The 21,714-nt window shown below is 45.0% G+C and overlaps 2 long non-coding RNA genes across 3 annotated transcripts in view; one reads left to right on the top strand and one right to left on the bottom strand.

Moving 5' to 3' along the window:
- Positions 1-21,714, top strand: part of LOC121110073 — a 34,102-nt gene that overhangs the window by 6,248 nt on the left and 6,140 nt on the right. The window contains exon 2 of one of the 2 annotated variants that reach the window (XR_005855361.2): positions 19,668-19,795. The exons of the other annotated variant lie outside the window; for it this stretch is intronic. This is a non-coding gene — a long non-coding RNA (uncharacterized LOC121110073). The remainder of the gene's footprint in view (positions 1-19,667; positions 19,796-21,714) is intronic. 2 annotated transcript variants of the gene reach the window in all.
- LOC121110074 overlaps positions 2,363-21,714 on the bottom strand; it is a 32,452-nt gene continuing 13,100 nt past the window's right edge. The window contains exon 3 of the long non-coding RNA XR_005855362.2: positions 2,363-3,042. This is a non-coding gene — a long non-coding RNA (uncharacterized LOC121110074). The remainder of the gene's footprint in view (positions 3,043-21,714) is intronic.

The raw sequence follows: 21,714 nt of genomic DNA, 5'->3' as shown, positions 1-21,714 counted from the left end.
AGGATCATAGAATATCCCCAGTTGGAAGCGACCCATAAAAATCATTGAGTCCGACTCCTATTTGCAGTCGCACGGGTTTTATTGTGGAAGAACACAGTGTAGGCAAAGCCTCAGCCAAATCATGAGGACTGTGTCCCTAAAGACATTTGTTAGGAGGCTAAGATTCGGTCAGTGACAGGCTTAAATGGACAGGGTTAGTATCAGGCATTTGGTTGGAGCCGCTGCCTTGGCCATGGGGCAGCAGCCTTCTATGCTCCCCAGCTGCAATTCCTTACAGGTCTCTGAGCACAGCCTTACTTATTTTGCTTACATTCAAGGGATTAAGATGCATATGTGATTCAGGACAGAGTAAGAACTTCTCCCAGGTCACTTTGGCTGGGATTTAGGGTTCTTCCATCTTTTCTTAAAGCCATGAGTCACTTGCTGAAATCTCTCTGGCCTCCATTCTTATCTTTCCAGCTTCCTGCCACTCCATGGACCTCAGGTGACGATGGTCCTTTGATTGCTTCTGTCCTCCGCCTGTGATTTTTGTCTCTCGACTAAAAAGCTACAGCGTAGTTCAAATTGTTGAATACAGCTTTGCAAGCACTTGGGTGAACTTGCATAGCCTTTAACACGCAGGAAGTCAGATAAAATCTAATCTTCTCCACATTAGGGTAAAACTGTGTCCCCGTCTGCTCTACAGAAGACAGCACATTGCGTAGTATAACCCATCCTACAACTCCAATGATTAAATGCAATCATCCAACTTGTTCATACGTGACAGCATCACAACATGACCTCATCCAGCACCCAGAGGTGCAAGAAATGCAGGAAGCTGTGATTCACAATGGCTTTGGATCTCTCCATTAGTGCCTCAGGTATCTCACCTTTCACATGCAATCTGGATTTTGAGCCTACACCATGTTCATCAGTTGACATGTCTCATTCCAGTCTTGATCTAGACTAGGGACACATGATTTATGCTTTCGCTAGATTCAAGCCTTCAATATCATGTTTTTATTTTTTTTTATAAGACTTTGCTTGCCTACACATGCATGTTTCTTTTTTCTGACCCACATGCACTTTTCCAGTCCTCCCTCAGATTAGTGTATTATCGTAATGCAAATAAATTAAAAGCAAGATAGAGTCATGATGGCTCTAATGGAGCTTTTCCATGGCACTCTACTTTTTCTGAATGGCATGAGCAAAATACCTAATGAAAAGTCAACTTTGAAAATGGTCTGGCTCATTAAAGCATGATTTTGTGATGAAATTGTCCTGAAAGGTGGCTCAAGATTGGCTGGATTGGGCTGTATCTTGAAGACCTGCAGTCCTTCATGAGCATCACATGAGGAGGGAACACTCCCACTGTTTTCACTGACTTTACCTCCACTGGGTTATCTGTTCACCTGTGAATCTCATTCATGTCTTTTCTGTCCTCATTCCCCTGAGGTGAAGCATCAAAAAGCCCACCCAGAGCATACAGAATCTACATGTTCCCTCTGGAAACCATGATATGGTACGGAGGCAATTTTTTAAAAACAGTGTGTTTTCCTAGTGACCCTCACATAGCCACCAAATTGGCAGTTGTTTCAGAGGTGATTGGCATTCCTCTCAAAAAAGGATTGCCAAAGTCAGCCAAAATTCTAAGGAAAAAAAGAGAAGGGCCGGCAGGTAACCGATCCATTTTGGAGCTGACATGTTGTGACCCGAGGCATGCTTTTATATGAAAGACAAAAAATCAGGTGCCTTCCTGAGTGAGGAGCAATATGATGGTTTAAACATGGAAGGGTAAAAGATGGGCATGCAGATGCTGCCTGCACGGAAAGCATACTCAAGAAGAGGACTGATCTCACTCAGCTGTAGTGGAAGGTTACAAGCAACTGGATGAGTGATACTGAGTTGTTGCTCCCTTTCCTGGCTGTAGCTTATTTATAAGAGGAGAAAGAAGGAAAACTCATGGAATAATGAAGATGAATGTGATAAATATACCTGAGCCTGTCTACTTGTTTTAGTGGTTAATTCCACTGGAGGAATCCTGCGGGGCTTTAAGCAATTCTTAGTGATGAAGATTTATGAAGCCCTTTTAAAAACTTCATTAAAGGGTCAGAGAGATTTAAGTGGCCTTGCAAGCTCTGCACTGAGCCAAGAGATTCACTCAGCAGAAATTCAGCCAAAGCAGCGCAGGGAGAGCTGCTGTGCGAGGACTGCCTTGTGCACTGGGCTGGGGACAGCACTGGGAACCCATGGGGTTAGGTGGCACAGAGTGCTGCCCATGTCCCATATAGGGCTGCCACACCTGAGGTGGTCAAAGGAAGTGTTTAGCAAAAGGAGTTATTATGAATAGGTGCAGGCTGGTGCATGTTGGCAAGCGTGCCAAGTCTGCATATACGGTGTCACTGCTCCAATGCCTCTCTTTGTTCAGCTTCCCTCCGTTTGTCTAAAACACATTAAAATGTTTTTGCAGTTTGGATGAGATGTGCATTCCTCCTTCTGACAACATCTGCCTGAATCCCTTCAAACCATGGCACAGAATCTTTCCCTCCATCCTGATGCCCCCCAAGCAGTTGTTTAGGAGTGCAATTATTTAGATATAAATAGCAGTGCTCATTAAGCTGGCAATCACTCCCAGCTATGAACATGTAAATCAGGTTGTCTTGTTTGTGTTTTTGAGAGAGAGGAGGTGGCAGTGGTAGGCGGAAGGGGAAAGTTCCCGGATAATATTGTTATCACTCCTCGTCTTACCAAGAGCAGGGAGCATTTCATCTGTGCCCTGCAGAGCTTTTCCCAACTCCATCCCGTCGCTGCTGACATGGTGCATCGTGTCAGGCATGTGAGGGTGGTTTGTGGTCTTACAAATAGGGTCAACTCACAAAAAACTGCACTCTTTTGTAGATGTGCTACAGAACGAGCTCTGGTAGGAAACAGACCTTGCTCACCTTGATGGAGAGAGAGATGGAGGCTGTTCTGGCAGAGCTGCAGGTTGAGCCACTGTTCCATTTTCTTGCTGAAGATGTTTGGCATCATGATGGAGCAGATGTCGTGAGCTGTTACACAGCCCTGTATAAACCAAAGTATCAATTTTCCTATGGAAGATGTGTTTCAGCTTGACTGCTCTCCTGTAACAAACACCTTCACTAGGAGGCTTGTAGTGCATTGTGTGTTGTGTGGTATGTTAGATGAAGGATGAGAAGCGTTACACAGCCCTGGTGCCTAAGGATGAAGGAAGGAGGGTAAAAAGACAAAGATAATAGAGGATGGAGAAATGGAGAAACCTGAGAAAACTGCAGTAGGAGAACCATTGGACAAAGTCATCCGAGACCCAGTTCCCTCATGACCCATCCCTGGCAGCACCAGCAGCACACAGAGAAGCCTACTGAAAAAGGGGGTATGAAGTGATGCCTATACTGTATGTGTTTAATCCTATCCCCAGCCTCTTAAATACCTTCAACTCGAAATGTCTTCAACAAGTGTGGAAGGGAGCTCCCGAGTTTTAGCAGTGCATTATTGGAAGGAGAATCTCATAAAGGAGTCAGTCCTCTCCATTTCAGGAGAGCTTGTTCAGACTAGCCGTCATTAAGGAATGCACTTTTTACACTTGTGAAGCGAAGCGTCACCTTTGCACTAACTGAAAGGGCTAGAGGGAACTAAACTCTTTCAAACAGTTGCTCCACAATTGGGTTCCTTGGAGGACTGGCTCTAGACCAGGGCGTCCTCCAGTAAGAGTCTAATTTATGACTGATGGTACAGGAAATGCCCAGGCAACCATCTGGCACTATGTTAGCATCTGCTGGGAGCGCAGCATTGGCCATAGAGTCTCCACAGCAATCCATAATAACACTTTCCAAACAGTTGTTCTGTAACAGTTTGCAGCCCAAAAGGCCAACGGTGTCCTGCGCTGCATCAAAAGAGAGGTGGCCAGCAGGGAGAGGGAGGGGATTGTCCCTCTGTCTTCTGCCCTTTAAGACCCCATCTGGAGTACCGTGTCCAGGCCTGGGGCCTCCAACACAGGAAGGATGTGGAGCTATTCGATTGGGTCCAGAAGAAGGCCACAAAGATGATCAGAGGGCTGGAGCACCTCTCCTATGAAGAAACATTGAGGGAGTTAGCTTGGAGAAGAGAAGGCTCCGTCAGATCGAATTGCAGCTTTCCAGTACTTGGAGGGATCTTATGAACAGGGGAGGGACTGATTTTTACAGTCTGTTAGTGATAGGATAAGGGGGAATGGCTTTAAACTAAAAGAGAGGAGATCTAGGTTAGATGTTAGGATGTTAGAGGTTAATTCTTTACTCAGAGGGCAGTGAGGCACTGGCACAGCTGCCCAGAGAAGCTGTGGTGCCCCATCCCTGGAGGCGCTCAAGGCCAGGTTGGATGGGGCCCTGGGCAGCTGAGCTGCTGGGTGGCAGCCCTGCCCACGGCACGGGGTGGGACTGGGTGGGCTTTGAGGTCCCTTCTAACCCAAACCGTTCTGTGGTTCTATGATAAACCATTCACTATTAATAAATAATGTAAGGAAGTTTAGCCACTGTTAACTACATCTTGCAGCCTTTCTTAGAGGAGCAAAGGACCTTACCTTACTGTCTTCATTTGAATACAATCATTTCTGGAGCACATCTGATTGCTGCATTCTGGAAGCTAGCAAGAAAGGATGGAGGCATCCTCTTGTATGCAGGAGTGTGCAGAGATTTGCTAATGAACCGGTTACCGCTCGCAGGAAGGAGAAGGCTCCCTCATGACAGTGAGTCATGAGATCACAGCATTGACAAGGAGAACTAATAGAGAAGGGCCAATTGCATAATATTGCAAAGAGGTGTGATTAAGTGTCTTCATTGATACAAGCTTTGCATGAGTCCTATGCTACAAATAGCAACTTCATGCAGGCCATTCCAATGACACACCAGAGATAGGAAGAGCCAAGATAACGATGTTTTGTGATAGCATTTTGGGAAACACAAGACCAGGAATTTTTCCAGAGCGGGAAGCCCTTTTTTCTCACTGAAGACTTTGTTTTGATTTAAAGCCCTGTTGAGTAGGCACCATCGCTACATTTTTAAGATACCTTTTTTATTGCTCCCTGGATTGTAGGGCACAGGGAGATTTTGTCAGTGGAACAAAGGCTCTTGTAAGGCGTATGCGAGAAGAGCGGAACGAATCTGCTCCATGACTCACATAAACACATGGTTTGCTTATTTTATCTAGCTGCCTCTACACCAGCATCAGTGCTTTCCTGTTCCCAATGGGGACACAGTGACAATGGTGTCTCAAAGAGTGGCACACCTGAGGCTCCTGGCTGGCTGCTTGGCAGATGCTGCATGGCTCAACCAGGAGAGCAAAGCTGTCCTGGGGCTGGTGGGTGTAACAGGGCTGTGTCACTCCCATAGGAAACTGCTGACCTGGGTGGCTCAGGGGGACAGAACCTGCAGGTTGTGAGAGCACCCAGAGGGTTAGCAACAGCTCCAGAAAATACATTCACAGTGAAGCGTACCTCGGTCCTTCATTTGGAGCCATACTCACAGCCTGCCAAAGTAGGAAACATCTGAGGTGGCAGGAATCCATGAATCAGTGGCCTATTTGCCATTGTTTTCTACTTTTTTTTATTATTATTTTATTTTCCATTTTCCACATGCAAAACAATACAAGTTGTCATAAAGTTATTTAGAGCCCTGTGCTGGTCTCCAATTAGCACTCCCAAAGCTTCTGCTTGCTTCAGGTTGCAGAGCGAAACAAAAGATAAAGCGGAGCAGAAATTTTCCATGAGCCAGCAGGAGCCCGGCCAGCATTTGATTTTTTAAATCTGGTTTCCTCGGCTAATTTAGTCACGTAAAATTAGCAGCCTCAAAAAGGAAAGTGTAAGTGCGTTCAGCCTGCGTTACCCCACAGTGGGTTATGTTTCCCAGCAGTTCCCTCCAGCAAGGCCCGTACTTCTGCGAAGCACGGAAATATATCTTTTTTCCTTCTCTTTGGTGAGGTTTTAGGAACAAGAGTGAAACAATGTTTGTTGCACAAACCCTCTTCTTTGAGGCTTTGGTTGCTGTCAGGATACCTGGGGGCTGCCACATTCCCTTTCTGAGGAGGGGAAGGAGAACGTTGCCCTTTCCTTTCCCCGCCACGTGGTAAAAAGCCACAGGCAACCGCAAGGCTGTCCCTCTGCACCGCTGCCATCAGATTTCCCTGAGAGCTTTTCCTGTAGGAAAACCACCAGGAAGTGCCATCAGTGCCAGACACAGGGGAAAAAAAGAGCTCCGAAATCGCTCCCTGCAGAGCAACTCTGCGCTCCTGCCGATGAGCTGTCGTCCATGTCTGCCAGGGCACGGTGGAGTCTGAGGGGGAATCGTTACATTCCTCAAACAAATGATTCATTGAAAATCACCGTCTGGCTCCGGGAACAATTCACTGTCAATGTTTTGCCTCAAACTTAGTCATGAAACCAACAGGAGTTTAAAAAGTCTCAACAACGAACCCCCTTCAGCAGTTAAAGCCCTCCAATAAACAGCATCGAACGCTGGAAAGAAGCTTCATTTCTAGAAATGATGCGAGCTGTGGAAAATATAAACTGTGTCTTCCCTGCAGACGCAGCCAAAACTAATCAAAATACTCCTAGCGACACAAAGGAAATACCTCGAGCTGTGATAAGGATTATGAATGTGGTTCTTTTACGTCTCCGCTAGCTCATAACAATATGATGGACTGGTGGCACCGTTCTCGGCACTGAGATTAATAGCCAGGCAGGAGCTGAGAAGGAGAAAGTGCACTTTCAGTTTTCTTTCCGATGGCTAATTAGAAAGGCCATATCTGAGAGGAAACATTGTGGAAATGAGAGCTATTTGGATGTCCCTTCCCCCGTATACTATCACTCTGCTTTGTCAAGAATGCTTTATTAATGCTAATCTCATCCCTGTGCTTTGACAGAAGTTACAGTTTCCTTCCTTTGCAACAGCTAAGTCTGAATTCTATTATGGGTTTTGTTTTATGGGAGCATTATTATTTTACTAAATTACCTCATCTTCTGGGAACAAACCTAACCTTGAACTACAGAGCTAAATGGCTTTTTAATGATGCAAGTCTGTTTGGAAATTGTACTTTGATGACTCTAAATTTTCTTCCTTCTCCATGTTTAGAATGTGCAACAAACACAGAAAGTGACTCATTTCTGCAGTCTTTCCTGATTCCCTGTTTTAATGCTGAGTTGCTGCAATTATTAGGGTTAAGATGAGTGGCAACAAACATTCTCTGCCCAGGGTGGTGGTGGAGTCACCGTCCCTGGAGGTGTTCAAGAACCGTGTGGATGTGGCACTGAGGCACGTGGTTAGCAGGCATGGAACCCATCTTCAGGAACATGGGAAATCACACCAACACTGGTATTTAAATGCTTAAATTCTAAAATGACTTAAATGTTACTCCAGAGTGTGCTCTGGCGTGGAGCCTTCTTGTGCTGCCATGACGGTCAACAAAGGACAATCTGTGAGAAACGATGTTAAACTGCCACTGACCCAAATGAGGATGATTGGATCCATGGCCAGATCAAATTACTGTGTTTTTATAGAATGCCTTATGGCATGATGGATCTCTCTGATCCTGGAAAAATTAGGTTGCACAGAGGCACTGTGCAAGGCTACTTGCTGAGATCTGATGTACATTAGAGTAATCGCGGTCTTGTTTCCTGTTTGATTCCCTCCCAAATGCCTGCAAGCCACTACAAACCCACACAAAAGATTTCTTGACTTTAGAAAAATGTATGTCTCTGTTTAGGGTGTGTGCAGTTGGGGTACTTCTGAGGCTGCATTGCCAAGAGGTCACCTTTGAGCTGAGCTGGGGGCAGTGTTTTTTGTTTGTGTCAGACTTGAGTGGGAAGAAATATATGAAAACCAAAAAGAAAGATGCTGCTTGCTAATGGGATAGCTGCACTGCAGTGACCTATCTATTAAGGAACACTGTCAAAGCTGGCAAGCTTCATTCCACATCTCCATGCAGAAAATACCTGTATCTTCCTGCAACAGGAAGGGCGCTGCCTTGCTCCCCTTCCCCATCAATCCACCAGACCCACACGAACAGGCACAGCCCATCTCGTGCTTCTTGGGGACACTCAGCATCTCCCCACCTGCCACATGTGTGCACACAGGTGTCCCTTGCCTGCTGCCTTGGGAATATGATTCAGCATTTCATATTTGGACATTAGGGAACAAGTAGCAATAAGGCTGAGCCCCCTGAAGGCCAACAAGGTCTTCTCAACCGCTGTCTCCGAAGGAGAAGGTCCCCTCTCTGGCACCAGATGGATGTGTGGCTTGGCACAGTGAGGAACTGAGTTTGCTGAAAGAAGTTGCAATCGGTTGCAATGAATTGTTCCGAGGGCTACAGGCAGCCCTTGCTCACGTCAAGCTTACAGTTCTGCCCCTGCAGAGGGGCAGAATTCCACTGCAGAGGAATTAAAAGCAGGGTTGTCATGAGCATGTCACTTTTGGCACACCTTTCATTCTACGTTCTGTGCTGTAGGAGACAGTCTCTAACAACAGTCTCATAACTGGCACTAGGTATTTCATCTGTTGTGAGACATCTGAAATCTGCTACATCTGTTCTGAAGAGAAGCCAGCAATTCTGGTGTCCTGTTTGTTGCTCCTCAGAAGCTACAAAACTGCTTCCTAGGCTTTGCACTGAAGTTAACGAGGAGCCTCTTTCCCCAAGTACTACCATCAGATGACCCACTCTTCTAACATCATTCATACAAATTACTCCATATAAACCCTTCATCATTTTTGGCTGCCATCCCTGTAAGATCATGTTCTCTCGCTGTAGCTTTTTAAACAGAAACCTCTGCACTTGTCACAGGGAATGGTAGATGGTTCCCAAACAGTCAAGTGTCCCTTGCCTTTTGTTCCCCATTCCAACAGGAGTCCTGGGCTCCCATGTGTTCTCTGTGAAAACTCATGCTCTACAAAGCAGAATGGCCAACTTTCTTCCCGGCAAACCTTCATACATCTTTGTCAAAAGAGATAAGAGGTACAGGACAACACAATGCCACAGACACCAGAAAGATGAGGGAGGAGTCCTGGCAAAAGTTCATTAACAGGAGAGCAGTGTTTCCCAGCTGCTCTCCTGTGCAGTGGGGATGATCGAGATGTAGACTGGGTTACAAGGTGATCTGGTGGTGTTGTCCCCCTGTACCCTGCCAGCCTGCTCAGCCCACTGTGCCAGTGCAGTCCACATGTCTCTTCAGTGAGAGGTTAGAAACGGGGTCTATCATCACACATTTATGACATTTCTTGGAATTTCAGTTGACAGACAAGGTCCTGCTGTGCTACTAAACAGAACCATTTCATCTTTGTGTTGTGTTAAGCCTTGACTAGATTTTTTTTTTTCATTGATATTTTTTCCAAATGGGAATGCAAGCAGCTGAAGCACAGTAAGAAAACATGAAAATAGATTTCTAGGAATGTAACCAAAAGGGCTTTATCAGCAGGACAAGTTGCTTATCAAAAACTATTTTAGGAGCATGAGGAAATGAAACTTTGAAGAGAGATTTCCAAAAGGGAAGATTTACTGAGGAGCTGGGGGTTCAAAGCAGGATGACAGCGTGGCTACCAGGAAACTCTCTCTGCACCTGTTTCTTCACCAGCTGCCTAACTGCACTCCCCCTCCTTTCTGCTGGCAGCTGAATGACTGAGGTCTGCATCCTCTTTTGTGCTAATCCACTCCACCGCCTGTCTGGAAATGTTTGTCTGTCCCCATCCTCCTCTCAAGCAGAGACATAGGACACAGATTCTGATTTTAACGTCCAGCTGTGCACAAGGGACTTTGTTAAAATCCAAGTCACACACTCTAAAAACAGGGTATAAACATGACTCAGTTTCCCTTCTGTACAAGGAAAAAGCAGTACATCTTTCTTTCCTTCTTGTGTGTATCACATTGGATATTAGGAACAAATTCTTCTCCAAAAAAGTGGTAAGGCATTGGCACAGGCTGCCCAGGGAGGTGGTGGAATCACCATTCCTGGAGGTACTCAAGAACTGTGTGGATGTGGCACTGAGGGACATGGTTAGTTGGCATGGAGAGGATGGGCTGATGGCTGGACTGGATGATCTTAGTAGTCATTTCCAGCCTTAATGATTCTATGACTCTGTGATATTACCAAAGGAAACTTCAGGCTCCTTAGCCTGGGAGCTGCTTCCTACAGGTGTTATGCACAGCATTTAATGGAAAGGAATCCACCTCAGTTTGAGCTTATGGCCAATGTTATACTTAATTGGTGCCTGAAGCATGTGTACTATAGCTGTCACTGCTTGAGCCCATGGGTGCAAAGACACTGTGAATCAAGGCCTTTTCATGCACAGGGATGAAGCGTACTCTTTCCCAGTACCACTGCTTTGCACACAAGTACTTTGTGTGGGTCCCCTCCAGGCTGTGTGTCTGAACTGCTGGTTCCACAAGCAGGAGTCTTGCATCCCACCTACGTGCTCCTCCTCTAGAGAAGTGCCCTGAAACTCTTATTTGCTGCCTCAGACCCCAAGATTCCAGGAGGTAGTATTTTTGTGCCTGTGCTGCCACAAGGCAGAAAAAAGGGGTGGCTTTACTCAGGTCAACAGTGCATCATACCCTGTCCTGGTATTATACATGATTTTGGAAGATGATAAAGCTAGCAGCTTCAGCATATAGGTACCAAAGCATCAACAAGTGATGTTATATTTATATTATGGGGATTAGAAGCTCTTCCCTCTTCAGCCATACCTCATCTCCATACCAAATTAAACCTTCAGCTTGCACCAGCCCTAGCACAAGCTGCATCACCTGTTTCTCTGCGCTGCAGTGAAGGAGGACAGCCTCAGGTGCTCTCCTCATACCTTCTTTACCCCTCTCAGGTGTGGTTCTAATAACATTTCAGCTGCCAGAGCTAACGATTATGAGCAATTATGTTAAAAGCATTCCCTTACACCCCAGTCTGGGGAGGAAATATTGTTTCTCTCTGATGTCTACCCAAATGGTTTCATGCAAGTTGAGAAGAAGCCCAAAGCTCATCTCCCAGTCCGTGTCTGAGACAACACTCCACTGTTTGTAAAATAACTTGTCACAGCCAGGCAGTGTCCGCCATGTTTCCATGACTGGCAGTGCGCAGGGGATATTAATAGGCCCTCTGGCGAAGAATAGACTGGGACACATCAACTGGCTTCTTGCTTTGGCTTAAATGTTGCAATTGTTAGTTCTAACTGACATGAACACATTTGATAAGGTCCTAGGTAGTAGCAGAGAGGGTGAGGTCAGGGCATGGTAAATGTGAGAAACTTCTCTTTGAGGCCTGGACCCACTGAAGAGGAGAAGGAAGCAGCTGAAGCCTTTAGTTGGCTGGTTTCAAGCTGTGTTTGCAGCTCTGAGCTCAGCTTGGATAGGGAGTAATGCAGCAATCATAAAAAATATGAAATGGGTGGTCCCACAGCCACACGTGAACTAGAAGGCCAGGACCAAAGCTGAGGAAACTTCCTTCAGAAAAGACCTGTCCTCCTATATGTGTTATATCCCCAAATGATGGATGTCAAATAAAGACTGGCCCATTAAACATGTAGCTGAAGAACCTGCATCCAATTTCGAAGCTTCTCCTCTACCCTGACAACAGACAATCAGTTTTTGTATGTCTTCTATTTTGAGTTCACAACCTCTTTGAGGAAAATGATTCTCATTTTAACATCCATGGCTGAAATGTATTTATCAGTTTGTGGACAGCATTGAGGATAGAGCTACCTTCATGGTAGTAAACTCCATTTTACAGCATTTGTCTTGTGCTTTTTAGTATTCACCCCTCTCTTTGCTCACAGGCCCTTGCCTGGTTATTGATGTTGGGGTATCACAGGTGAGAATGGCAACTGATCCCAGAATAGTGGCAAGCCACAGACTATGCACTTGGAAACTTCAGTCAGATTTGCTTATTTTTGGTGTATGAATTTCACCAGTGTTCACAACAAACAATAGGATTTTTGCCCCAGACATTGTGGTTATCTCAGGGGCACTTGGAGGATGTATCCTAAGTCCTAGGCATTTTGGCTTAGAGCAAGAGATACAGGCAGTATAGTACATTGAAATTAGTACCTGTTATAGATTGATAGATGTAATGTAAATATCTATCTATCTATAATATAGAGAGATATAGATACATATACATTTTTAAAACATATATATTTTACATATGAATATATATAGATGGATGTTTATTACCACTGTACAGCTCTCTAAGAAGCAGGCACATGTGCTCAGTGCCTGGCCACAGTGAATATACTTTCAACGTTCCTATTGCAACCACAGTCACAAGTGGGTATCACATAGACTCCTTAAAGGTTGAGATCATCACAACCTCTCTGCCCATATCTGACTGCACATCCAAAGGCTGGTAATATTAACACAGAGAGCAAGAATTCAACCTCTGTACAAAAGTTCTCAGAGAATGGGGTGAAGCTTTTAAGCTTTCACCCAACGATCTTTGATCCCTTTCGAAAAGGCTGTCTTTTCACCCTTTCTTTACACCTCTCAGAAATCTGCTGAGCCTACACAAGCCTGTGATGTCCTGTGGCATTGAGGCATCATGCCGCTGTCACCCAGTGACAGGCTGGAAGAGCCGGTAGGCGTTCAGGGCAGTGAGGAAGCACAATACCTTTGCACATTGGAGCAATTTACAATGACTTTTGTTGCTGATGGCGCATGTTAGGTTCTGCTTGTTAAATCTTGTTAAACAGGAAACAGGTTTTGAGGCGAGAGGGTCCCTTAGAGTTCAACCTCCTGCTTTCAAATGTTCTTACAAGATGCACAATTGGCACCGACTTACAGGAAATATTTAATTGGAGTCGGAAGGCGCTGGCTCCACTGACCTTGTATTACATTCCTCTGCATGCTCCTTTCACAATGATTTTCACCTATAGCTTAAATCAGTGATTTATTTATACTGGCCAATGGTGAGTTGAGCGGAGCTGAGGGGATGAGTGGACCACGGAGACACAGGGAGCGAAGGAGGAGCGAGCAGCAAGGAGCAGTCTTATAAAGCAGAAGGGGCTGCTGCGGGCTGGAGAGTGACATATTTATGAGTCCAGTATCGGTTGCCTGCACTGATAAGCCATGGTCATTAGAGGAAGGAAAAGTCACCTTTGTGTATATAAAATATACAAGATTCATAGTCTGAAAAGACTCGACAGGAAAACATTAGGTAAATAAAGGATATCCCATAAAGCATAATGTGAAAATTAAATTACCTCATAAGGGAGGAAGGCTGCATGTCCCAGCAGTGAAAGTGAGGAAAAAGTGAATTCCTCTATTCCATCCCAAAGCTGATTTGGCTTTGGAGTTTTGGGTGGGTATAGACATATTGTTACTCATGTCTATTAAAAAAAAAAAAAGTATTAAAGTCCATTACATTCAGTGGGAAACATTGCAATTTCCCATAAATTTTCACTGTGTACTCACAAGGTAGTACAGAGCATCTTATACTTATCTGCTCATGGTGGCCAAGTAAGACCTTTTTTGTTGTTGTTTTGTATTGGGTTTTTTGGTACAGAACGAACAGTGACACAAGTGGTCTGATAGGAGTTGCCTGTGGAGAGTGGTGCCTGTGGAAGTCATGCACACCCCTTAATGTTTGTCGAGGAGGAGCTGATTCAATGTGAATCAAGCCAATCTCAGTTTTTATTGCAGACTTTGATCTTGGAGACACAGTCCCCACAGAGATTAAGTAGATCCAAGCAGCAGCTTGCAGCCATTACTGAAATTATTTTTCCAGTAGAATCTATCAGTCAGCATCTATTCAAAAATGTGGTTGTCGGGTATTCCTCCTGCATAGTGGGGAAGTTGCTCCCTCGTCGTATTGTGGGATTTTGGAAGGACAGCCTCAAGCAATGGGCAATGGCAGCAGCCGATCCCAAGGCTTCTGTTCCTAGGGAAATGTGCCACGCTTACTGATCCATCTGAGAAATGTTTTGTTTCCCTAGTGCTTCACAGAAGTAAATCAAGCTTCCCAAGCAGGGACCCAGGGAAGAGAGAGGCACTTATTCAACATAGCCTACTTCTTGCCTTGGAGTCTGTATAAACACCTCTTCCCACCCTCATCCTCTTTACAAGTCTAAGTCATACTGCTGCCAGATCTCGGTCTGCCTGTGAAGCCCTATGCTTCTCAGGAGCTGTCAGTTTCCTGCTGAGCACGTACCTCTCCAAAGCGTCTTTGTCCTTTCAGACCTCAGCATCAAGCAAAAGTACTGAGGGTAAAACTTAGCTATCTGCACAGACCAGTAGTCTAATGACATTGCTTTTTCATGTTAATACTGCCTGCAATAGATCACCATCAACAGCTCCTCTCTCATTTTTGAAACCCTAAATTTATAGACTCACAACGTTAAACAAAGAAGTTTCTTTTCCAAGTCAAAACAAACTCAGTATCTGGCTCTCTGCTCCTGGCAATCAACATTGCTCCAGTGACCTCCAATGACCTGGCTTCCACCAAACAGTGTCCTCACTCACACTAGCTTCTCCTTTCAAGAGCATGGGAGGAGGTCTCTTATTTTAATTATATTTCTTGAAATTGAAGGGTGCCTCTGAGCAAGGCAACTAATATCACAGCCAGGTTTACGCCTAGGAAACTATGACTAACAAAATAATAAAAGACTAATTTGTCACCTCTGGATATGCAGTTTAGTCCAACCCTGTCACCTTTATACACAACCCCCAGGAACATTTCTTTATCCACAGGGAGTTTGCATTCAAATCTCTACGTGTACCCCTCCATTAGATAAATAATGTTAGATCCAGAAGTGAGAAATGGGAGACCAGCCTTCTAGCCAAAGCAGATTCATTTCATTTGATTTGGATATTTTTTAAATTCCCACTTTTGCCCTCTGCTGTTGTCTCAGATCCCTCTCTAATAAATAACTAGTCCACATCACTAAATTGCTGCACATAACTCAGAGCAATTTGTTACTGTTGGCAATGTCTGTGCAGCGGGGGCCCAGGAACAGGCCAGCATGGAAGCAGCACTACCTCCCACTCTTCAGGAGCATGATTTCTGCCTGATTACAGAAGGGGTCATTGGTAGGACAATGCAGAAAAAGCCATATACAACTGCCTGTATGCAAGTTGTATGAGCTGCATGGTTCTCATGTGAGCTACTTCAGATTCACCCAGGAGTATCAGTCAGGAGAAGTCATCCCTGTGATGTCAACACCACATATGTGGCAGGATATTAAAAAAATTAACACATATTCATCGTCACCACAATAAGAGTGCTTTACACAGCTCTGGGCCCAAAGGATAGTTTAAAATATAGAAATTCCTTTAGAAACAATGATGTAATAAATCTGCTAGGCCTAAGGTCATTCAAAAAATACGAAAATGAACGTAGCCTTCAAATATTTGGTAAGGATGTATCATTATGTGGTCAGGTACTGGAATGGGCTGCCCAGGGAGGTGGTTGAGTCACCGACCCTGGAGGTGATCAAGAAACGTTAGATGTGGTACAAAGGGACATCGTTTAGTGGGGAAATATCGTTGGTAGGTGGATGGTTGGACTACATGATCTTGGAGGTCTTTTCCAACCTTAGCAATTCAATGGTTCTATGATTAAGAGACAAGTATGATTTAAAAAAGAAATGGGAAAGGATTTTGCATGCTTTTTCCTTTATACTTCCTTCTTGCAGTCCTTCATAAACACCAAGCAATGCAAAAAGGGCAGCAGCCCACACCTTCCTATGGTGTGGTTATTCTGTGGGTGCTCACAAGAATAACTAGCTGTGAGTCTGGCTGCAGAATAAGAGGGATCTTCAGGGCTCTACCTGGAAGGGGAGAGCTCACCAGTCCTCTGTTTGCAACCAGGCACCAGGGTTAGATAAGAGTGTGTAGTTTTGCGCTTGTGGTACACTCTTTTCTTCTCAGAAAGCTCGTGAGGGTAGAGAATGGAGGAATGGCAGCTCCTGCTGTCTGGGGCAAAAAATCATCCAGATACATGCCAGTGGCTCCAACTCAGGGGGTCTTTCTCAGCTTCCCTTCATCTACACACTTATGACAATATAGGCTCTACTACACCTTTCTCCTTACAGCCACCTTCCTTGAGAGCCCTGGCCCAATTTGGCATCTTTTGGGTGGAAAGACATGGAGCGAGGAAGCAAAGGGAATGTGATTTTGATATACACTCCAACCTCTCTTTGACAATTAACTGGTCTCTGTGGATGTTGGTATCCCAACCTGGAAACCTTGGGGCTCAATGGAAGAGCATCAAGTGGAAAAATAAGTCAGCAGAGCAACCGGAGGGTAACTGTGGTTTACCCAGTATGTAACATCTGAGCCCAGCAGCACCATGTGCCAGTGCTTCCCAGTTTCAAAGTCAAAGTTGTTTCTGTGGGAAATTGGGGGGAAGTTTGTTATTTGCTGTTGTTTATGTGGTTTTTGTTTTGCTTTTTAACAAAGCAACTTTAGAAAGAGTACACTTTCCAATAAGGCATTGTTTAAGGTAATAATAGAAGAGGAAAAGTGGGAATGTGGGGGAAGGCAAGGGAGAAGCAAAGTGAAAATAAAACCTCCTCAGTTGCTCCAGAAGAAAAACACTGGGCCTGTAGTGTGTGATGGATAAAATACTGTGTGTGATGGGTTACAAAAGAGATGGCTTCCTGGAATTTTTCAGGTACACTTCATGGAAGACTATTTATTCTGGGGAAAAGCAAGCAAACAAAGAAACAACCCTTTGTTTTTTCTTAGAACGTTATTTTTTCATTTAAGCCCAGGAGAGAGCCAAGTAAAGCAGAATGCCAAACTCCCAGTGCTGTGATGCGCAAAGCAGAAAGGTCTGCTGCAGATTTGGATGTGATCAAAGTCACACTATTGACCAAAATAAAGGCTACAATGACCTTGTACGAGGTTCTGGGAGCCTCGTACAAAAGATCCAGATTGCCCAGGACTCTCCTGCTCTTTGGCAGAAATGGGTTGTCCATTTTTGAGGAGACCAGGACAAATGGAAGATGAGAACAATGGGGGAAATTAGGTGATTTCACCTGCTTTGCTCCACATGCTGCAGAAAGCAGCAGAAAGCAGATGAGGGAACAAGGAAAAAGGCTGGGGTGCAGAGAAGCCCAGTGATGATGGGTACGACCTTCATTGGTCATCTGCTGGGCAGAAAATGGAAAGAGAATCTGCTATCTTCAGCATCAAGCAGGAAGACAAAGTTAATAGCAGAAGGCACGGGTGGAAGATTATCTCTTTACCTACCCTTTCTAAGATTTTCCTTGGTCAGTGACTGATTATAGTTAAGTGGATGCCTCAAGTAATATGTAAGGCTCAGGTAACATTTCTCGTCAGCAATTGTTTGGAGACAACAACAAGTTTCTCATGAAACGTTGACGTGAAATGAAAATTATCATTTTTACATTCATCATTCATGTTAGTGGCCTCTTATGGTGCAAAAGATCAAACTTAGGGAGCCTAGAGCGAGAACAAACTTCACAAGATGTTGGTCTTCATTTTGGACGTTTCATAAAAGGCTGGATACCTAATAAGACCATACGAAAAAAGGATTGTGTGGGGTATCTCTCTGCATGGTCCCACAAAATAAAGGAGCTACTCATACATGGAGAGTCAGACACAACTACTTGCCTCACCGGATCAAGACCAAATCTCTTGTGTCTCCAAAACCCACCACCAATTCTCATGGGATTTTCAGTATTTCCCGTTTCAAGGCAGGCTATAAGTTTTGTCTGATCATTTGACAGTGCTACACCTTGCAAGCCAGTCCTGGCCAGACCCAGAAATGACAGCCATTCCTTAAAATGGAAAATTGTTCATATAAACTATCATCTGTGCATGTTCAAACTTCAAGTTTCCATATGAGGTTGGTTCAGGTTGGGCTTCTAGATTAACTCTGCTTACTCACTTATTTTTAAGTTATATTCCTTTGCCTCCTGCTTACATGCTTTCTGACATGCTTATCCTTCACTGCCCTTTCCCAGCATTTCCAGACCTGCTAAATCTACACCTTTTACTGTATGCATTTGTGCAGAAAAAAAAAAAAAAACGAGCCCCTCCTCCTGCCTCCCCCCTTCTCCCTGTGTAAGTAACATCCATCACTGTATCAGCACCTGCCTGAGCAGTGCCAGGAAAGGGTCAAGGTATTATTTCCTACTCTTGACAGGTGTTATAACAACACCGAACTACCCCACTTACAAAAGTTTCCATTCCTCAGGCTGCTGTGCGTACTTTTCTTCCTGCTATTCCATCCTCCCTGGAGGCTCTCAACTCTTCTAGAGTCAAGACAAAAAGCCAGTCACACTTCCACAAATGTAAAAGCAGAAGGCAGACTTTCCACTTGTTGCATGGTATGGAGGAGAGCCAGCAAGCATGAGTGTCCCACCAGAGCCAAGGCTGGCATTGCCCCTCCTGGGCCAGGCTCTGCTTGAGACACACTGCTGGGCAGTCTCCCATCAAACAGGGTCATATTTGGGCTGAACCAGGACAAACAGAGGAGCAGAGGCACAGATTAGAGGTACAGAAGTGCATCTCACAGACTAAATCCTTAGTGGGATTAGGGTTAGGCTGTACCCATGAAGGGGGTCAACCTGCAATTCTATTTACATAATTTACCCACACAAGTAGCATTGAAATCAGATATAGGAAAGCAGACACAGCAGATTTTGAACTCTTGGGATGCCCATCTGGCTGCATCAGGAAAACATGAAAAATTTGGAGTGGATGGCAAAACATCAGAGGTGATCAGAGCAGCAGCACAGGTGTGCAGAGCATAAATGCTCAGGACCACTCCTCAGAGGTGCACTGGGTCCATCTCTCTGCATTCTTCACTCTTTTCTCCTGCTCCCCGCAGCACAGCTGCACCTGCTGTACATTCATAATCCCACAGCACTCCCGCAGAGCAAGAGCAGTTTAAGCCTTTAGAATCTGTTAGAGCCATGAGCTGTATGAGAAATGTGAAGTATTTGAAGGCTGGATTCTCAACTTTGTAAATGTGATACATCTACGTAAGTCATGTTTCTTTTGGGGGGAAATAGAATCATAGAATCATGGAGCTTTTTGAGTTGGGAGGAACCTCTAAAGGCCGTCTAGTCCAACTCCCCTGCAATGAACAGGGATACCCACAGCTCAGTCAGGTGCTCAGAGCCCTGTCCAACCTGATCTTGGGTGTCTCCAGGGATGGGGCATCTCTGTAGGGTGACCTGTTTAATCCTAAAGTCAGCGTCCAGTCTAAAACAGAGTTAAATTTCTCTCTGTTTTTCAGTCTCTCTAGCCATCATTGACCCTGGGCAATTAGCTCTTAGATGCGGTTTAACATCTCTTGTCTTTTACAAGACACCTTTCCCTTTTGTGTGGAGTACAACAAAACAGTGCAGCAGATGGTTCACCCGAGGAAGAGGAGAGCTCCATGGAGAGGCTGCTTTTTGGCACCCAAGCCCATCCTGTGTACACCCTTCCCTCACACATATTCCATCTTCAGGCAGACCAGGCAATTGCTGCTGAGCCCACCAGTGCCCAGGACATGAGCATTACACCTGCTCCTTTCTGAGTCACCTCAGGAAATGCTGGGAAATTTGTGTTCACATGTAAGAGAGAGGGCACAAGAGTAGGAAGGCTACAGAGGAGACAAGAAATTTCTTAAAACAACTTAATATTAATGTTTATTAGATTGCATTCTCCATTTTACATGTTTGTTTGGTGTTTTTTTTTCTTTCCACTAGGAAAGACTGTGCTTAAGGAGAAACCACACCTTCTTGCATCCCATTGCTAACAACCATTGAGGAAAAGCAGCAGTCTACCAGCCTCAGAAGCTGCTGAATATTTCAGGACTAATGGGACATATTCAGAGGTAGATTAATGACATTTCTGGCACTCTGAGACTAGCTTGGAGAGGTCTCCAGGGAGACCTTGTTGCAGTCTTCCAGCACTTGAGAGGAGCTTACAAGCAAGAGGGGAACCGACTTTTTACAGTCTATTAGTGATAGGAAAAGCAGGAATGGATTTAAAGTTAAAGAGAGGAAATCCAAAAGAGATGTTAGGAAGAAATTCTTCACTCGGATGGCAGTGAGGCGCTGGCACAGCTGCCCAGAGAAGCTGTGGTGCCCCATCCCTGGAGGTGCTCAAGGCCAGGTTGGATGGAGCCCTGGGCAGCTGAGCTGCTGGGTGGCAGCCCTGCCCACAGCACGGGGTGGGACTGGGGGGGCTTTGAGGTCCCTTCCAACCCAAACCATTCTGTGATTCTGTAATTCTGTGAAGCCAGCACAGCACCAAGCATTAGTTATTTCCGCTTTCCCACTTGGACTCCTGCAAGCTGAGAGGTGGAGTGAGGGACACGACAGCAGATTTTGGCCACCAGAAGAATCCCCCAAGCAGAGAAATTTCTTTATCTGATTCATTCCTTAATTATGATTAATTGTTTATCTTAGTTTGGTCATAAATCATAAAGCAAGCTGAGGGATGGCTCCAGCAGAGACACGCACAGCTTCTGAGCTGACACACTGCTGGTGCTGAACCTCCTGGTCTTCTGGCAGAATGCTCTCAGTAAAACCCAGAAAAAGAAACTGCAAAAACAAACAAGAGGAATAAAATAATACTGAACACAGAGGATAAAGAAAAGGCTAAAGTCAGCATTTTGTCTGATAGTCCGTCTTCAGGAAATGCCTGTGAAAACAGCATTGGAAAGCAAGAGCTGATCTGGCTGCAGATATTCCTTTAAGTAAAAAGGTGCAATACCCTGGTGCTGTTTTTTAAAACATAAAATAAAATTGTTCTCTCAGAAGAAAAGCATTCTGACACCCTGTGAAAGGTAGAGTGCCTGACTAAGCGTAAAGTGTTAGAAGATACAATGCTGCCTGCAGAAGGATTCCTATACTTGTAAGAGCAAAAGGAAATAGTTCTGCATTAAAAATGAGAGAAAGGAAAGTGATAGACAAACAAAGAAGAGGCCAGTGCAGTGATGAAGTGTTTACCTAGCTAGACTCTCCCTGGATCTCTGAGTGCCATCATCACCGTTTTCCTCATTCTCAGGATTTTTCATGTTGTTCTCTTTTTTTTTTTTTACTGACACCCAGCCGTACCCATGAAAATCTCCATGCCTTGCTGCATGCCTTCCCTGCATGTGTTCTGCAGGAGGAGGAATGAGACAGAGAGCTGACAGCTGTCACACTCCCATTAAGACAAGAAATATAGCAGCAAAGATATTTTTACTGTTCTAACACCCCGGCTGATGACCCCAGTTAGGAAAGGCATTGTAACTATTGCTCCTAAAAGCAAGCTCCCCTTCTCCTCACGTCCACCCTTATTCAAAGCACACATATCTCTTGCTACACTGGTGGAATTAATCTCACTTGTGGCAATGCCTTTTCCTAGGGACAGAGTTGGAGTGCAATTCACTGAAGCCCCACTACCTGCAAGGAATACAGAATCCTAAAATGAACACGCAGCACGCAGGAGCCTGGCAGAAGTGCTGTCCTGAAGTGTGGCAGCAGCGACCCCCTGTCACCACCTGACGTACTGTAGGGGCACCTCTACTTGTAGGGAATCTTCCCACACTGTCACACAGGCGAGCACTCATCCAATTCAGGCTGTGCTTGATTGTCCATTTCTTTAAAGCTATCGGGACGCAGGAGGTCAGGCACACGAGGGACAATAGCAGGGTCAGGATCAGAAGTGGCCGAGTGGGTTTTGGGGCTATTAGTAATTACTAATAGTACCCAGACAAATCCTCTCCAGAGCTCCTCATGGGATCTGGTTATTAACTAATAGAAA

This window comes from Gallus gallus, chromosome 2, assembly GCF_016699485.2.
Source record: "Gallus gallus isolate bGalGal1 chromosome 2, bGalGal1.mat.broiler.GRCg7b, whole genome shotgun sequence".
Lineage (NCBI taxonomy): Eukaryota > Metazoa > Chordata > Aves > Galliformes > Phasianidae > Gallus > Gallus gallus.
The sequence above is the reverse complement of the archived record's forward strand: the minus strand, read 5'-3'. Positions and strand labels throughout refer to the sequence as shown.